This window comes from Notechis scutatus, chromosome 5 (assembly GCF_049901735.1).
Source record: "Notechis scutatus isolate UNSWTSFEM ecotype Mainland chromosome 5, rNotScu1.2, whole genome shotgun sequence".
NCBI classification, from domain to species: Eukaryota; Metazoa; Chordata; class Lepidosauria; order Squamata; family Elapidae; genus Notechis; species Notechis scutatus.
Window position 1 is genome coordinate 9348824 of NC_142013.1, and position 15762 is coordinate 9364585.

The following is a 15762-nucleotide window of genomic DNA, read 5'->3' on the forward strand; positions in this document are numbered from 1 at the left end:
CCTCTCTCCCTCTCCCTCTCCCTCTCTCTCGCTCCCCCTCGGGATCTGGCACCGCTGAGGAATCCCCGCCTCTCCGGCCCCTCTGGCAGAGATCACATTTCACGCTTCCGAAGGGAATTCCGACCAGAGGGTTGCCTGCCTGCCTGCCTGCCTGCCTTCCACCTTTCTCCTTCCTTCCTTCCTTCCTTCCTTCCTTCCTTCTACCTTTCTCCTTCTTTCCTTCCTTATCTTCTTTCCTTCCTTCTTTCCTTCCTTTCTCTTTCTCCCTCCCTCCCTCTCACTCCTTCCTTCCTCCCTTCCTCCCTTCCTTCTTTCCTTCCTTCTACCTTTCTCCTTCCTTCCTTCCTTCCTTCCTTCCTTCCTTCCTTCCTTCCTTCCTTCCTTCCTTCCACCTTTCTCCTTCTTTCCTTCTTTATCTTCTTTCCTTCTTTCTTTCCTTTCTCTTTCTCCCTCCCTCTCACTTCTGCCTTTCTCCTTCCTTCCTTTCTTCCTTCTTCCTTTCTCCTTCTTTCCTTCCTTATCTTCTTTCCTCCTTTCTTTCCTTTCTCTTTCTCCCTCCCTCTCACTTCTGCCTTTCTCCTTCCTTCCTTCCTTCCTTCCTTCCTTCCTTCCTTCCTTCCTTCCTTCCTTCCTTCCTTCCTTCCTTTTTTCCTTCCTTATCTTCTTTCCTTCCTTTCTCTTTCTCCCTCTCTCTCACTTCTGCCTTTCTCCTTCCTTCCTTCCTTCCTCCCTTCTTTTTCTTTCCTTCCTTTCTCTTTCTCTCTCCATCTCATTTATGTCTTTCCCCTCCCCCCTCCCTCCCTCCCCCTTCCTTCCTTCCTTCCTTCCTTCCTTCCTTCCTCCCTCCCTTCCTTCCTTCCTGATTTGGGGCCTCCTGGGTTCTGCACTCATTTTTTAAAAGTTTAATCTGGAAGGATAACAAAATAACAAAGTTGGAAGGGACCTTGGAGGTCTTCTAGTCCAACCCTCTGCTCAAGTAGGAATCCCTCTACCATTTCAGACAAATGGATGTCAAGTCTCTTCTTGAAAACTTCCAGGGATGGAGCACCCACAACTTCTGGAGGCAAGCTATTCCGTTGATTAATTTTTCCAACCGTCAGGAGATTTCTGCTTAGTTCTAGGTTGCTTCTCTCTATTACGGTAGGAAACCCCTGTACCATTTCGGACAAATGGCTGTCCAGCCTCTTCTTAAAAACCTCCAGTGTCGGAGCAGCCACAGTTTCTGGAGGCAAGTTGTTCCCACTGATTAATTGTTCTAACTTTCAAGGAAATTTCCTTAGTTCTAGGTTGCTTCTCTCCTTGATTAGTTTCCTTCCATTGCTGCTTTTCCTGCCTTCAGGTGCTTTGGAGAATAGCTTGACCCCCTGTTTTTTGTGGGAGCTCCTCAAATATTGGAACACTGCTATAATGTCACCCCTACTCATGTAAGTGGTGACACACATTGAATGGGACAGAATGTTGCTTGAGACATTTCTATTTGGGCAATTTTATTTCAGTTCATTTCAATTAAATTCACAGGTCCTTTTTAAGACTTTTGGGGGAGTTTTCGAGAGTGTAAGAGTTTGTTTTTGTCCTTTGCCTGTGTGAATAGTTTTGTGTGAGGGAAGTTTGGAGGGGGCTGTTTCTTTCCCTGTAGAATGAGACCATTGGCTTCCATGGGATTGGTGTAGATTTTGCATTTTGAAGAAGGACTAGAGGAGAAATGACGGCACTGTTCCAATATCTCAGGGGCTGCCCCAAAGAAGAGGGAGTCAAGCTATTCTCCAAAGCACCTGAAGGCAAGCCAAGAACTAATGGGTGGAAACTAATCAAGGAGAGAAGCAACTTAGAACTAAGGAGAAACTTCCTAACAGTAAGAACAATTAAGGAGTTGTAAATGCTCCAAAAGTTGTAAATGCTCCAACACTGGGGATTTTTAAGAAGAGATTGGATAAGCATTTGTCTGAAAGGGTTTCCTGCCCAAACAGGCGATTGGACTAGAGCAGTGGCCAGGGACCACTGGTGGTCCACGAGAACATTTTGGTGGTCTGCAGAGAAATGTCATCCCCCAAAGCAATTAATCCAGGCTGCGTGGGAACACAAGGCTGTGCCGCCCACATGGCCCGTGGGAACACAAGTCTTGTGTCGCTTGCATTGTGAACAACACGAGGTAGTGAGGGGAGGGGGAAAGGGCAGAGGGGGGGAACTTGCCCCACTTGCCCCACGCACCTCGCCTGGCCACTGGGCTGCTTCTTTCCACTTCTTTCTTCTTCTGCTTTTGGCTGCACGCAAGGAAAGCAGCAAAAGTCTTTCTTTGTCTCCCTCAAACTCTGCCAGAAATGAGTCTTTGGGACCCGGCAAGGCCTCCTGCTCCAAGAGGCTGCACCGGCATGACAAGTCTCACAAAGACTCATTTCTGGTGGAGTTTGGGAGACAGAAAGAAAGACTTCTGCTGCTTTCCTCGCGTGAAGCCAAAAGCCTTTCTCTCTCTCTCCCTCTGAGAACGGAGTTGGAGATGGTATCCTGCGATCCCAAATAAAGAATGATCGATCGGTAAGAAAACGGGGTGGGGAATTTCCCTGCAGACATTTTGGGGGATTTTCCCAGGGTTTCTGGTCCGCGGGATTTAAAATTATGAGTTTTGTGCTCCCTGAGGTCCAAAAGGTTGGCGAACCCTGGACTAGAAGACCTCCAAGCTCCCTTCAAACTCTGTTATTCTATTATTCTGAATCGATTTGAGGTTCTGCTTCCCTCGTTCTTGTATTAAAGCAGGATTAAGTGACTGGTTAACCCATGACTGGCACCTTCCGTTTGGAACAGTGTGTATTTAAGTGCATATGACTGGACAACCCTGATTTACTGTAGAGTTGTAATTGCAGGAATGTTCCAATCTCAGATGGCAAACCTGAGATAAAGAATGTTTCCAAGCAAATACAACTCAGGTAAACAAAGTCACTAATCTAAAGGAGGATTAGAGAGAGGAAGTAAACATATGTTAGACTTTAACTAGAGATAATTAATTGTATTAATTACTGTGCTAAACAGTAATGAAAGTTAAGCAGTAACCAAAGTTAACCAATGATGGAGGATAACTAAACATGTGTATAAATGCAAGACTAGACTCCAATAAAGATCATCATGATTCAGTTGATCATGATCAAACAACTCGACTGTTTCGTCATTACAACAATTTACAACAGTTAGTTAAGTGACTGCTCGAAGTTACAATGGCACTGAAAAAAGTGACTTACGACCACTTTTCACACTTACAACCATTGCAGCTTCCCCACGTGTTCAGAATTCGGATGCTTAGCAAACTGACTCATATTTATGATGGTTGCAATGCCCTGGGGTCATGTGATCACCAGTTGGGACTTTCTGGCAAGCGAAGTCAACGGGGAAGCCAGATTCACTTTGTAAAGCGTGTTGCTAACAACCACTGCAGCAGTTCACTTAACGGTGGTAAGAAAGGTCGTAAAATGGGGCAAAATTCACCGAACAATGGTCACAGTTACTACTATTGAGCAAGGTTGGTACCACATATACTGTACCTGTGCGTACTTGGGGTACTTGGGGTACCTCACCACAGGGCCATGACAGTAGCAGTAGCATTGGGGATGAAGTACTATACAAGTCGTCCTTAATGTTGTCCGCCGGCAGCCTGCGGAGCTGGCAGCAGAGTTGGACAGTAAGGAGGAACTTGGGCCAGTCCTGGAGTCTGAGGAGGGCTCTGGTATGGGATCTGCGTCTGACATAGAGATGGGGCCGGGGCCATCTGAAAATTATGTGCTGACTCTGGAGCCTCCAGAATCTGACATCAGCGAGGCAGAGGAACAGGGGGAGCCTGTTCCCAGTGCGCGCTTGCGCAGAGCTGCCAGAAGGTGAGAACAGTTAAGACAAAAGGGGCGACTCAGGAATAAGGCTTGGAGGTGATTGGCCCTCCCATAAGACATAAAGGAAGAGCAAAGGGATATGAGCCTTTGCAGGAAGCAACTTTGTTCATTCTGGTCAGTTTAAACTCTGAAGCTCCATGCGGACTTTGTTCTCCATTTGGCCTTGTACAGCTAATTGGCAATTTAGTCGTTGGCAGCATTTCAAGGGAGATAAAAGTGGGTGCTTATCAGCCTTATCCTGAAGGATTATGGCAGACTTCTGCTGGACCATTCATAAACTGTTTGGGACTCATTACAGGTTGTGAATGCATATAATTCACAGCTGTTGAAATAAAACAAAAGGTTTTTGGGAACAGCATGTGATTGTTACTGTCTCAGGAAGCCTTGGTCAGAACACTTAACTTACAACCATCTTTTAGTAACCATTCGAAGTTACAACGGCCGTGAAACAAGTGACTTATGACCAATTCTTACACTTATGACTGTTGCAGCACCAATAGGATCACTGGATTAGATTTTGGGTTCTTGGCAACTGGCATGTATTTTTGATGGTTGCAGAATCCAAGACTCCTGGGATTGTCATTTGCAAGTCAATGGGGGCGGGAGGGGGAAGAACCAGTTTTGCTTAATGATTGCATGATTCATTTAACAACTGTAGTGATTCGGTTAATGATGGTGGCACAAATGTCATAAAACAGAATGCAACTCACTTAGCAACTTCCTTGCTTAGCAACAGAAATGTTGGCATCAATTATGGTCCTAAGTTGAGGATTACCTGTGGAGGCCTGAGACTTTCAGCAATCTCAGCCCACTGACACTGCCCGGCGGCCCTTTCTGGCTAGGGAGACTTGTGAAACACATCCTAATTATAAACTCATAACCCAAAACCAACTAATTAGTGAAGAGTCTGGCTCCACCTTCATTGGTGATGCCGCCAAATTGCGAATCCACCAAATTTAACAGCTTCCTTCAAATAGGAAAAAAAAAAAAAAAGAATGAAAAGTTATATCTCCCTGGTCTCTTCAGTTAAGTGCATCTCTTGATGTGGTTCCTGTTTAAAATGGTTTGCTCCAGTGGTGGGATTCAAATTTTTTTAATACCGGTTCTATGGACATGGCTTGGTGGGCGTGGCTTGGTGGGCGTGGCAGGGGAAGGATATACTGCAAAATCCCCATTCTCTCCCCACACCTCTAACCTGCTTTCCAGCTCCCTTCTCCTGTGCAGGGCAACCAAAGAAGACCCAGCCGATCAGCTGGACTCAGGAGGCAGAGAATAGGTGGGGGAGGGGCCAGTCAGAGGTGGTATTTGCCAATTCTCCAAACTACTCAAAATTTCCGCTACCGGTTCTCCAGAAGTGGTCAGAACCTGCTGAATACCCCCCTCTGGTTCGCTCGCTTTATTATTGCAGATCTTCTAACATCTTATGAAATTGGACATACCCCCCCCACCACCACCCAAAAGAAGAAGGCACCAGCCATGAAATTTCTGTCAGCAGATTATTTATGCTTCTTGCTTTACGTTATTGTGTTTGATATTCTGGTGGCTATAGCAGCTGTTTCAAAGATCAGAGGTTCTGTGTCTGCATTTTGACTCGATGGATCACAAGGTATGTCAGCTTGTTACAATGATTTCATGATCGCTGACTTTGAGGCTTCTGTTGTCGTTGTTAGTTACAAAGTCTGGTCCGATCCATCACGATGGACAACGTTCCTCCAGGCCTTCCTGTCCTCTACCATCTTCTGGAGTCCATTTAAGTTCACGCCGACTGCTTCAATGACTCCATCCAGGCACCTCATTCTCTGCCATTCCCTTCTTCTTTTGCCCTCAATCATTCCCAGCCTTAGGCTCTTCTCCAGTGAGTCCTTCCTTCTCATTAGGTGGCCAAAGTATTTGAGACTTTAGCACCAAAGAATTCAGGCACGTGCCAGGAAATGTAGAGTTTAAGGAAGAGTTTTCTTTCCCTCCAGTAATGGCCTTGTGGACAAATAGATGTAATCAGCCCGGTTCAGTTAAAAAGTTTTATCTTCTTCAGTACTTTTTTCTTTATCAAGACATTCATCATTGGGTAATGCCTGTAGATTCATCCAACATATGTATAATCAAACAGCTTTTGAGTCACTAAATACTCATAATGCTGTTTGGCTGAAAGTTAAAGGAATTTGCATTCATAAATATACAGTGGGTCTCTTTGTTCAGTCCAAATATAATTTGTATTCTTTTTCAACTTGGCGGAAAATGCTCCCACCGAACCCATGATAGGAGGATAGTCTTACTAATATTTTATTTTTAGTTTTCAAGTAATAATCATGTTCTTAAAACAGGGAAGAAGAGTTGAGCAGAAAGTAAAATCAAATATAATTCAGAGGGATTTCTTTTTTTCATTGCCAGCTTGAAAAAAGTTAGCTCTTGTACAAAGAGAAGATTATGTCGGAGTAAAATAATTTTCACGCAGTCTTGTTTTTATAGTTTTTAAAAAGAAATACTTTTGGAGGGTTTATGGATATGGGGAGAGCAGCACCCTGACACTGTTTTACAATAAATTGACTTTGTGGATAATAATGATCCTCATTGCATGCCCTTGAATGTATGGATAAGGCCAAAAGTTCATCCTATTTAAGCCAGTGTGATAAGGAGTGATGAGAAGATTAACAGTAATAGTAGTGCAGACTTTGTAATAGTTGAACAGTGTTGAGGAATTATTTGTTTAGCAGAGTGATGGCTTTCGGGAATAGAATAGAAAATAGAATAGAAAATAGAATGGAAAATAGAATGGAGAATAGAATAGAATAGAATAGAATAGAATAGAATAGAATAGAATAGAATAGAATAGAATAGAATAGAATAGAATAGGAGTAGGATAGAATAGAATAGAAAATAGAATAGAAAATAGAATAGAAAATAGAATAGAAAATAGAATAATAGAATAGAAGAGAAGAGAAAATAGAATAGAATAGAATAGAATAGAATAGAATAGAATAGAATAGAATAGAATAGAAGGGAAGAGAAGAGAAGAGAAGAGAAGAGAAGAGAAGAGAAGAGGAAGAGAAGAGAAGAGAAGAGTTGAAAGGGACCTTGGAGGTCTTCTAGTCCAGGGGTTGGAAACCTTAAACACTCAAAGAGCCACAAAGATCCTAACTGGAAGCCCCCCATTCAATTCTGGAGCCAACTGGAAGTCCAGTTCTCCTATCATAGAGTCTCCTAGTGTGGACTCCTTTTTCCTCTACCGACTGTCCTCTAACCCAAAGCCCTGTCAATTGTGGAGCCAAATGGCGACGGAGCTGTAGCAGAGGGATTGAAAGAGCCACATTGAAAGAGCCTCCAGAGCTGCAGATTGCCAACCCCTGTTCCAGTCTAACTCTCTGCTCAAGCAGGGAAAACCTATTTCAGACAAATGGTTGTCCAACTCCTTCTTAAAAACTTCCAGTGTTGGTGAATTCACAACTTCTGGAGGCAAGTTGTTCCACTGGTTAATTGTTCTAACTAACAGGAAATTCCTCCTTAGTTCTAGGTTGCTTCTTTCCTTGATTAGTTTCCACCCATTGCTTCTTATCCTACCCTCAGGTGCTTTGGGGAATAGCTTTACTCCCTCTTCTTTGTGGCAGCCCCTTTGGAGAGACGGATACTGAAGCTGAAGATCAAATACTTTGGCCATCCCATGAGAAGAGATGACTCTTTGGAATAGACCCCGATATTGGGAAAGATTGAAGGCAAAAGAAAAAGGGGACAGCAGAAGATGAGATGGTTAGATAACAGTGGTGGGATTCAGCCAGTTCGCACCAGTTCGGGAAAACCGGTTGTTAACTTTCTGAGCAGTTTTGGTGATCTGGTTGTTGGAAGAAATCATTAGGGCAGAGAACCAGTTGTTAAATCATTCGAATCCCACTCCTGGTTAGATAGCATCATCATTGCAATGAACATAAACTCTGGGGCACAGTGGAAGACAGAGTGCCTGGCGTGCTGTGGTCCATGGGGGTCACAAAGAGTCAGACCTGACTTAACAACTGCATAACAACAGCAACAAACAAAATAATGAGCTTGTAGGTTACGCTATGACTTGCTTGGCACATAAGCGTATCAGCAGATCCAGCAGCTCAACATCAGATGCTCTGACCAGAGGCCACTGTACGAAGGGTAGGGGGGAAAAAGATATTCTTTGAAACATCTGCTATCTTCATCATGTGTTAAATGTCTCCAATCTTTTGCCAAACCTCTGCCTGACATTTGCGCTGGACAAAAGCCAACCTCAATGCCGCGAAGAATCATGAGAAGGAATCATAAGTTAGAAGACAAAGGTCAGAGCCATACAAGGGTGAAGCCATGCAGGATGATCCGTTCAGAATAATTTCTATGGTAATGACTTGCGCTCATCGCTTCAGTGTTTATTAATTGATTCATCCAGTTTCCATAGCTGCCCATCTCAAGTGAAGAGGTGCTGTGTCTGTCTGTCTGTCTGTCTATCTATCTATCTATCTATCTATCTATCTATCTATCTATCTATCTATCCTATCTATCGATCACTATCTACCATCTATCTATCTCTATCATCTATCATCTATCATCTATCTATTTCTATCTATCTCTATCTGTCTCTTTCTTTCTTTCTTTCTTTCTTTCTTTCTTTCTTTCTTTCTTTCTTTCTTTCTTTCTTTCTTTCTTTCTTTCTTTCTTTCTTTCATCTGTCCAGTGGTGGGATTCAAATTCTTTACTACCGGTTCTGTGGGTGTGGCTCAGTGGGCGTGGGTTAGTGGGCGTGGCAGGGGAAGGATACTGTAAAATTTCCATTCTCACCCCTCTTGGGGCAAAGTTACTGCAAAATCCCCATTCCCTCCCCATCCCACTAACCTGCTTTCCAGCTCCATTCTCCTGTGCAGGGCAACCAAAGAAGACCCAGCCGATCAGCTGGGACTCGGGAGGAGGAGAATAGATGGGGGCAGGGCCATTCAGAGGTGGTATTTGCCAGTTCTCTGAACTACTCAAAATTTCTGCTACCGGTTCTCCAGAACTGGTCAGAACCTGCTGAATACTCCCTCTGCATCTATCCATCTATTATCTCATCTCTCTGTATCTCTCTCTGTCACACACATCTGTTGTGCGTCTGTGTGTGCACTTATAACATTTTATTGACAGTCCTGGCAGCCGTATATGTTTTCTAAATAAAGAAATAAATAACTTCCTATTCTTCCAGCTTTTTTCTGAAGCTGCTGAAAACTGTTCTAATCTATTGTGGTCCAAGCTGACTGAGATAGCATTAGAAATTTAACAGATTCTGTGGCTGGGGTTTTCTATAGAAAACAATACAAAATTTTCTATACAAAACCCTAGCCACTATAGAAAACCCCAGCCACAGAATCATCAGAGAAACCATAGAGATTGAAAAAAGACCTGAAAGCATGGATAGAAGAGATGATTCCACCAGACTGTCACTCGGAGCCAAGCTGCACTAAAGGCCTCCAATAAAGGAACACAATGTTGCCAGCCAATCAAGACACAAAAAGAGCCACAAAACAGACAGAAGATATTAGAAACACCAATCAAGCAGAACACAGCAAACTCCAAGACCAATAAACACAGACCAAGACTCCCAACCAATCAGGATGAAGAAAAAACCATTCTGGCACAGCAATAGGCTAGCCCCAAATTTAAAACTGAAACCACTGTAAAAGTCTGACTCACAGACGAACACAATACAGAAGCCTGATGATGGCAGATGCTTCCAATATATATTTTTTCAACTTTCCAGCTGGGTTATCCCCCAAGTTTCCTGTCAAGTGCCTAACTGATTACCTTCCTGGCTGCTCAGGGTGATATCTTAGAAAAACAACATTAACATCCCATAAATAATAAGTTTTTTTTTTTAATGGAAAGCATGAAATAGCTGTTACATTCTCTAGTCCTTCAGAGAATGAACTGGGCCATTTACGACTTTAACCACCAGGAAAACTGAAGCAAAAAAGGATTGTTATTCATACAATTGAACAGTCTGATTCAAGAGTGTGCAACTAGATAGAATAACATAGTTGGAAGGGACCTTGGAGGTCTTCTAGTCCAACCCCCTGCTTAGGCAGGAAACTCTACACCACTTCAGACAAATGGTTATCCAACATCTTTTTAAAAACGTCCAGTGTTGGAGCATTCACAACTTCTGGAGGCAAGTTGTTCCACTGATTAATTGTTCTAACTGTCAGGAAATTTCTCCTTAGTTCCAGATTGGATCTTTCCTTGATTAGTTTCCATCCATTGCTTCTTGTCCTGCCTTCAAGTGCTTTGGAGGATAGCTTGACTCCCTCTGCTTTGTGGCAGCCCCTGAGATATTGGAACACTGCCATCATGTCTCCGCTTGCCCTTCTTTTCATTAAACTAGAAATAATGTCTCTTTCTAAAAATATATCCCTAACAATACTGTTTGGTCATAACTCCAAGTAGAGCTTGCTCTAACCCTAACCCTCTTTTCATTTTCACTACCAATGGGATTTTTTTATTTCACTGTTGCCCAAAGACAACCGCAAATGAAAATCTGTCTGAGAAGCTGTTGAAATTGAGAAACTGCCAGAAAATGGAGATTTATATAAATATTCATATTTAATCTATAATATTTATGTAGTTATATTTATATTGTATACTTAAAAATGTATAATTTATCTCCTCTTATGGCTATGGAATATGGAGCACAGTAAATAGACTATAATTATATAGATTTATCTCTTCTTCTTTTTCTTTTAGACATATATATGTACTTAGTGTTAATATGATTTTTTTTTCCCCTTTGAATCATCGACCTATATACATGAATTATTTTTTATTAATATTATTAAGGCACTGTGAATAAGTATTACTAATGCTATGAATAACTGTCAAGTATTAATTGTACTATTTATTGTACTGTCAGGAAAATGATGTAAAGGTATTGACACATCTTCTATTATAGACATTTTTGTAAACTTTTTAATAATTTGAATTTCAATAAAGATTTTTAAAAAAAATCAAAAAAGAAAAAAGAAAAGAAAATCTGCCATTGTCGCTTTCCTTAGAAAACATTTTTCTCTTCACACACACACACACACACACACACACACACACCAGATTTAAGGTCTTGTGCAGCATTGTGTTACAGTTAAGAGGGTTGTGGGCTGCAGTTGTGGATGCTTCATTAGTGGAGATGAGACAATTGTGTCTGAAATGGTATAGGGTCTCCTGCTTGAGCAAGGGGTTGGACTAGAAGACCTCCAAGGTCCCTTCCAACTCGGTTATTCTGTTAGGCTGATGAATTGATTCAAACAAGAATCTGAAGAGAAACACTGTCATGCCCTTATTAGAGTCGGACTCCGAGGGAGACCAGGAACAGCTGACAGGGAGTGGAAGTGTGGCTCAGGAGGTTGTGCAGGAGGCTGGGGAAGGGCAGAAGCCGGCTGAGCAGTCAGAGGAGGACCCAGGCCCATCCCCTCCCCATCCTAGGGCACGCAGGAGGAGAGGATCAGGGAGAGATGTGGTCTACTTGGGAGGAGAGGGCCTTGATCCTCTTCATGGGCTGCAGCTGTGACAACTGAATAAGAGGACAGACATGCATACGGGTGAACGCTGGAAACAAAGAGTGGAAATATCTCTAGTTTATGGTTCCTCTCTGAGTTTGGCGTCCTTTTCAGTGTGTGTTTTGTTATCTGCAGACATCCTCCAGCCCTTATCTTGCCTGTTTGTGTTGTTTTTTCCCTCCTTCTTGTAACTGTTTGTGTGGGAGTTTTTTGTCTTCCGTCAAGGATATTTGGAGCTTAAAAGCAAAACGAAGGGGCTTCACCGGGTTTTTGTGACTGTGTTTGTTTTGTATTCCACCCTGGGTCATCACAAACACATGCAAGTAGTACTCAACTTACAACAGTTTTTTTTTAGTGACCATTCAAGTTACAACGGCCCTGGGAAGAAAAGTGACTTATGGCCGTTTTTCACAGTGACGACCTTTACAGCATCCCCATCATCATGTGATCAAAATTTGGATGTTTGGCAAGTGGTTCATATTTATGACCTTTCCTGTGTCCCAAGAACAAGGGATCCCCTTTTGCGACCTTTTGACAAACAAAATCCACAGGGAAGCCCGATTCACTTAACAACTGACTTACTAGCTTATCAGCTGCAGTGATCCACTTAAAGATTGAGGCAAGATAGACAGAATTCTTTATTGGCCAAGTGTGATTGGACACACAAGGAATTTGTCTTGGTGCAAATACTCTCAGTGTACATAAAAAAGAAAAGATACATTCATCAAGAGTCAAGAATCATCAGGTACGACACTTCATAATAGTCATAGGGTACAATAAGCAATCAAATCATACTAGGAAACAGTCAATATAAATAGTAAGGATACAAGTGACAAAGTTACAGACGTACAGCCACAAGTGGGAGGGGATGGGCAATAAGGAGTTATGAGAAGATTAATAGTAATAGTGCAGACTTTGTAAATAGTTGGACAGTGTTGAGGGAATTATTTGTTTAGCAGAATGATGGCTTTCGGGGTAAAACTGTCCTTGTGTCTAGTTGTTCTGGTGTGCATAGTCGTTTTGAGGGAAGGAGTTGAAACAGTTTATGGCCAAGATGTGAGGGGTCTGTAGATATTTTCACAGCCCTCTTTTTGACTTGTGCTGTATGCAGGTCCTCGATGGAAGGCAGGTTGGTAGTGATTGTTTTTTCTGTCCTAATTATCCTCTGAAGTGTGTGCCTGTCCTGTTGGGTTGCAGAACCCAACCAGACAGTGATAGAGGTGCAGATGACAGACTCAGTAATTCCTCTGTAGAACTGGATCAGCAGCTCCTTGGGCAGTTTGAGCTTTCTGAGTTGGTGCAGGCAGAAGAAAGGTTGTACAATGGAATCCTGCAAATTTCTCTTTTACCTCACGTTGATCATGCTTTTAAATAGATTTGAATGGATTTTTAAAAACATATTTTTAAAAAAACATGTTGGATAACCATTTGTCTGAGGTGGTGTGGGGCAGGGGGTTGGACTAGAAGACCTCCAAGGTCCCTTCCAACTCTGTTATTCTATTCTATTCTATTCTATTCTATTCTATTCTATTCTATTCTATTCTATTCTATTCTATTCTACCTCATATTGATCGTGCTTTTAAATTGATTTTTTTTACAAATGTCTTACTGAACAACAGAAATTTTGGGCTCAGTTGTGGTGGTAAGTGGAGGGTTACCATTAGTGGTTGCTCAAACAAATATTTCAAGATGCCTTTCGAAAGGAAGTTCCTCTAATGTAAAGCCATGCTCCAAAAACATGCAGCAGTTTCATAAATAATTTGCTACATAGAGATATGCATCGCGTTTTGAGGGCAGGGGAAGCAACATTTTGTTGATGGCCAAAGAACACGACCTTGGCAGATAGCATCCTGTTCTAAAGTTTGGCTTGCTTGGTAGACCTTTATCAGAAGGTGGAATACTAAACGAGGCCAGGAATCCCTGCAAATCTCTCTTTTATCTAACATTGATCATGCTTTAATGGATGGTTGTTGTTGTTTTTTACAATTTCAGAATGCAGCCCGCACGAGCCTTATCTGCAATGCAATGCAATGCAATGCAATGCAGTGCTGAAAAGGACCTTCAGTATGCTTTTCTTTTTGTAGAAAGAAGCAAATATTCTGGGAACCAGTCAAAGAACAAGGTGATAAAGTACCTAGGAGATTGTAAACCATTTGTTCCTGTAAAACAAGGGTGTCAAACTCGATTTCATTGACGGCTGCATCAGAGTTGTGTTTGACCTTGTGTGTGTGTGTGTGTATGTGTGTGTGTGGCCAGGGTGGGTATGGCCAGCTTGATGTCACCCATGTCGGGGGTGCCTGTGGCGGCCCGAACGCTCTTCAAGCAAAAACGGGCTCCCGAGGTCCATTTTCAGCTGCCACGGCCTCCTGCAACCCTCTGCCAGTGAAAATGGAGTCAGGAGTGCTGCTAGGAGCCCTCATGAGCTCCATTTTCAGCTTCCATGGCCTCCTGCACCCCTCTGCCAGTGAAAATGGAGCTTGGGAGGGCCGTACTGTATGGATGGCCATGGCAAAATCAACATTTCCAGTTGCAGCAAGGCTGCGCTAAAGGAACACGAAAGAGGAGAAGTCTTTGAACGCAAGGATTGCTTCCACCTCTTGTGGGAAAAAAAACCCAACACCATAGTTTGTCCTGATGTCCATGATGTCAAACTGGCCCACGGAGTGCATTAGATGACTATTCCGAGGTGCCATTTGAAAAGATCATTATTACTTCCTGCCAAGGAAAGGTCAAGAAAGAAAGAGAGAGTTTTATACCTGCGGAGAAAAAAGCTTTTGTATCCCCTCCTATTTCCCCTGCACTGAGGAGCAGGTTGCAATTTAGTGCATCTTAATTTAGAAATATTTCAGGCAGGCTTAGTTAAATAAAGAATAGGCTTCGTTTCCCACAGGCTGGGCTTGGAAAACGGATTCTGGTTGCACATGTTGGAAAGGGACATAAGCCAGATGTAGAGAGAAAAAATACTAATGAGAGTTTCTTGCCATTCCTTGCATTTGTCAACAAGGAGACGGTGGACATTTTTTTAAAAACACCGAAGTATTTATAGCCTCACTGTTGAATAAGTATTGATTGCATTTTCTTGTCATTAAGTGTATACAGCCAGTCTGCCTCTGGGCCTCATGCATTCCAGGATCCTTCTGTGGGATCTAATTACATAACAAAAACATCCAAGAAAATCTGGAAAATTCTTGTCATATGTGCAGTTTACATGCTAGAAATACATTTTTCCACCTTATTCAGCTAGCCCTATACACACGTTTTAAATATGCAATGTTTGCTGTGTATGCATTAAACCTAATTTAGTTCTATTAGCCCTTTTCCCTCTTTCTCAATTCTTGCGTAGCTTTTCCAGCTTTGAGTAAACTTTACATGCAGTCCTAAACTTTCAGCCATTTGTTTAACGTAGCAGTCCTCAAGCTAACATCACAATTAGCAAATGTCTCACTTAACAACACAAATTTTGGGCTCAAGTTGAGGAATACCTGTACTGACAGATTGGCAGGTAGCATGGCCTCATTGCATCCATGTTGCAACTGCATCTCTTGGATAATTTGTAGGATTACGTCCATGAAGGGTTTTTATAAAACACCACAAATGTAGGAATCTTGTTGGTATCCTGAACATTTTTGTTCCTCACTTCTCCATGGCTCAATTAAGTAGATCGCATGATCCAGAAGCTGCCTGATTTGTCTGTGTTCATTAGGTCCCATAAACCCAAATGTTCTGATGTGGAGACCATACATAAAAATTAATGTTAAAAATTCCTTTGGCAAAACTGGATTTGATCGGAACAAACATACCATTGTTTGTATGAATTCTGTTCCTGTATGACATTGATTGAGAACGGTGGCTCAAAAAATTGCCCAACACAGCTATGACTTCTACAAACAGTTGCAAAAAAATATATTGTGTTATTATCTTTTAATAAAATCAGATCCTGAGTGATATAAAGGCAGACCTGCAATTGGTTGCAAATCATTTAATCAACCTTTCCCCCAAAATTCTCAGCACACATTATAGGGAGGAAATATATATTGCATTTTATTTTCCCACAGTTGAGACTTAATGTGATTTAACTGTCCAGTTTATTCATTGCAATTGTTTTCTCTGCACAACTACGGTAGATGGCTACTCTTGCTATTACTGATCTACTCGGAGTTCAAATCCCTGGGTATCTTATCTTAGAAGCCCTAAGGAAGGGAAGAGGAATTGCAGCTGATTATCTAAAAATTGGGTAAGATCGGTTACTATATTTAAACGGCCTATTGCAAAGGGAAATGTGCAATTGGCAGCAAAATCCAAGCATTACATAATTACTTTGTATTTTTATCCTGCCTTTATTATTATTTTTATAAAGAACTCAC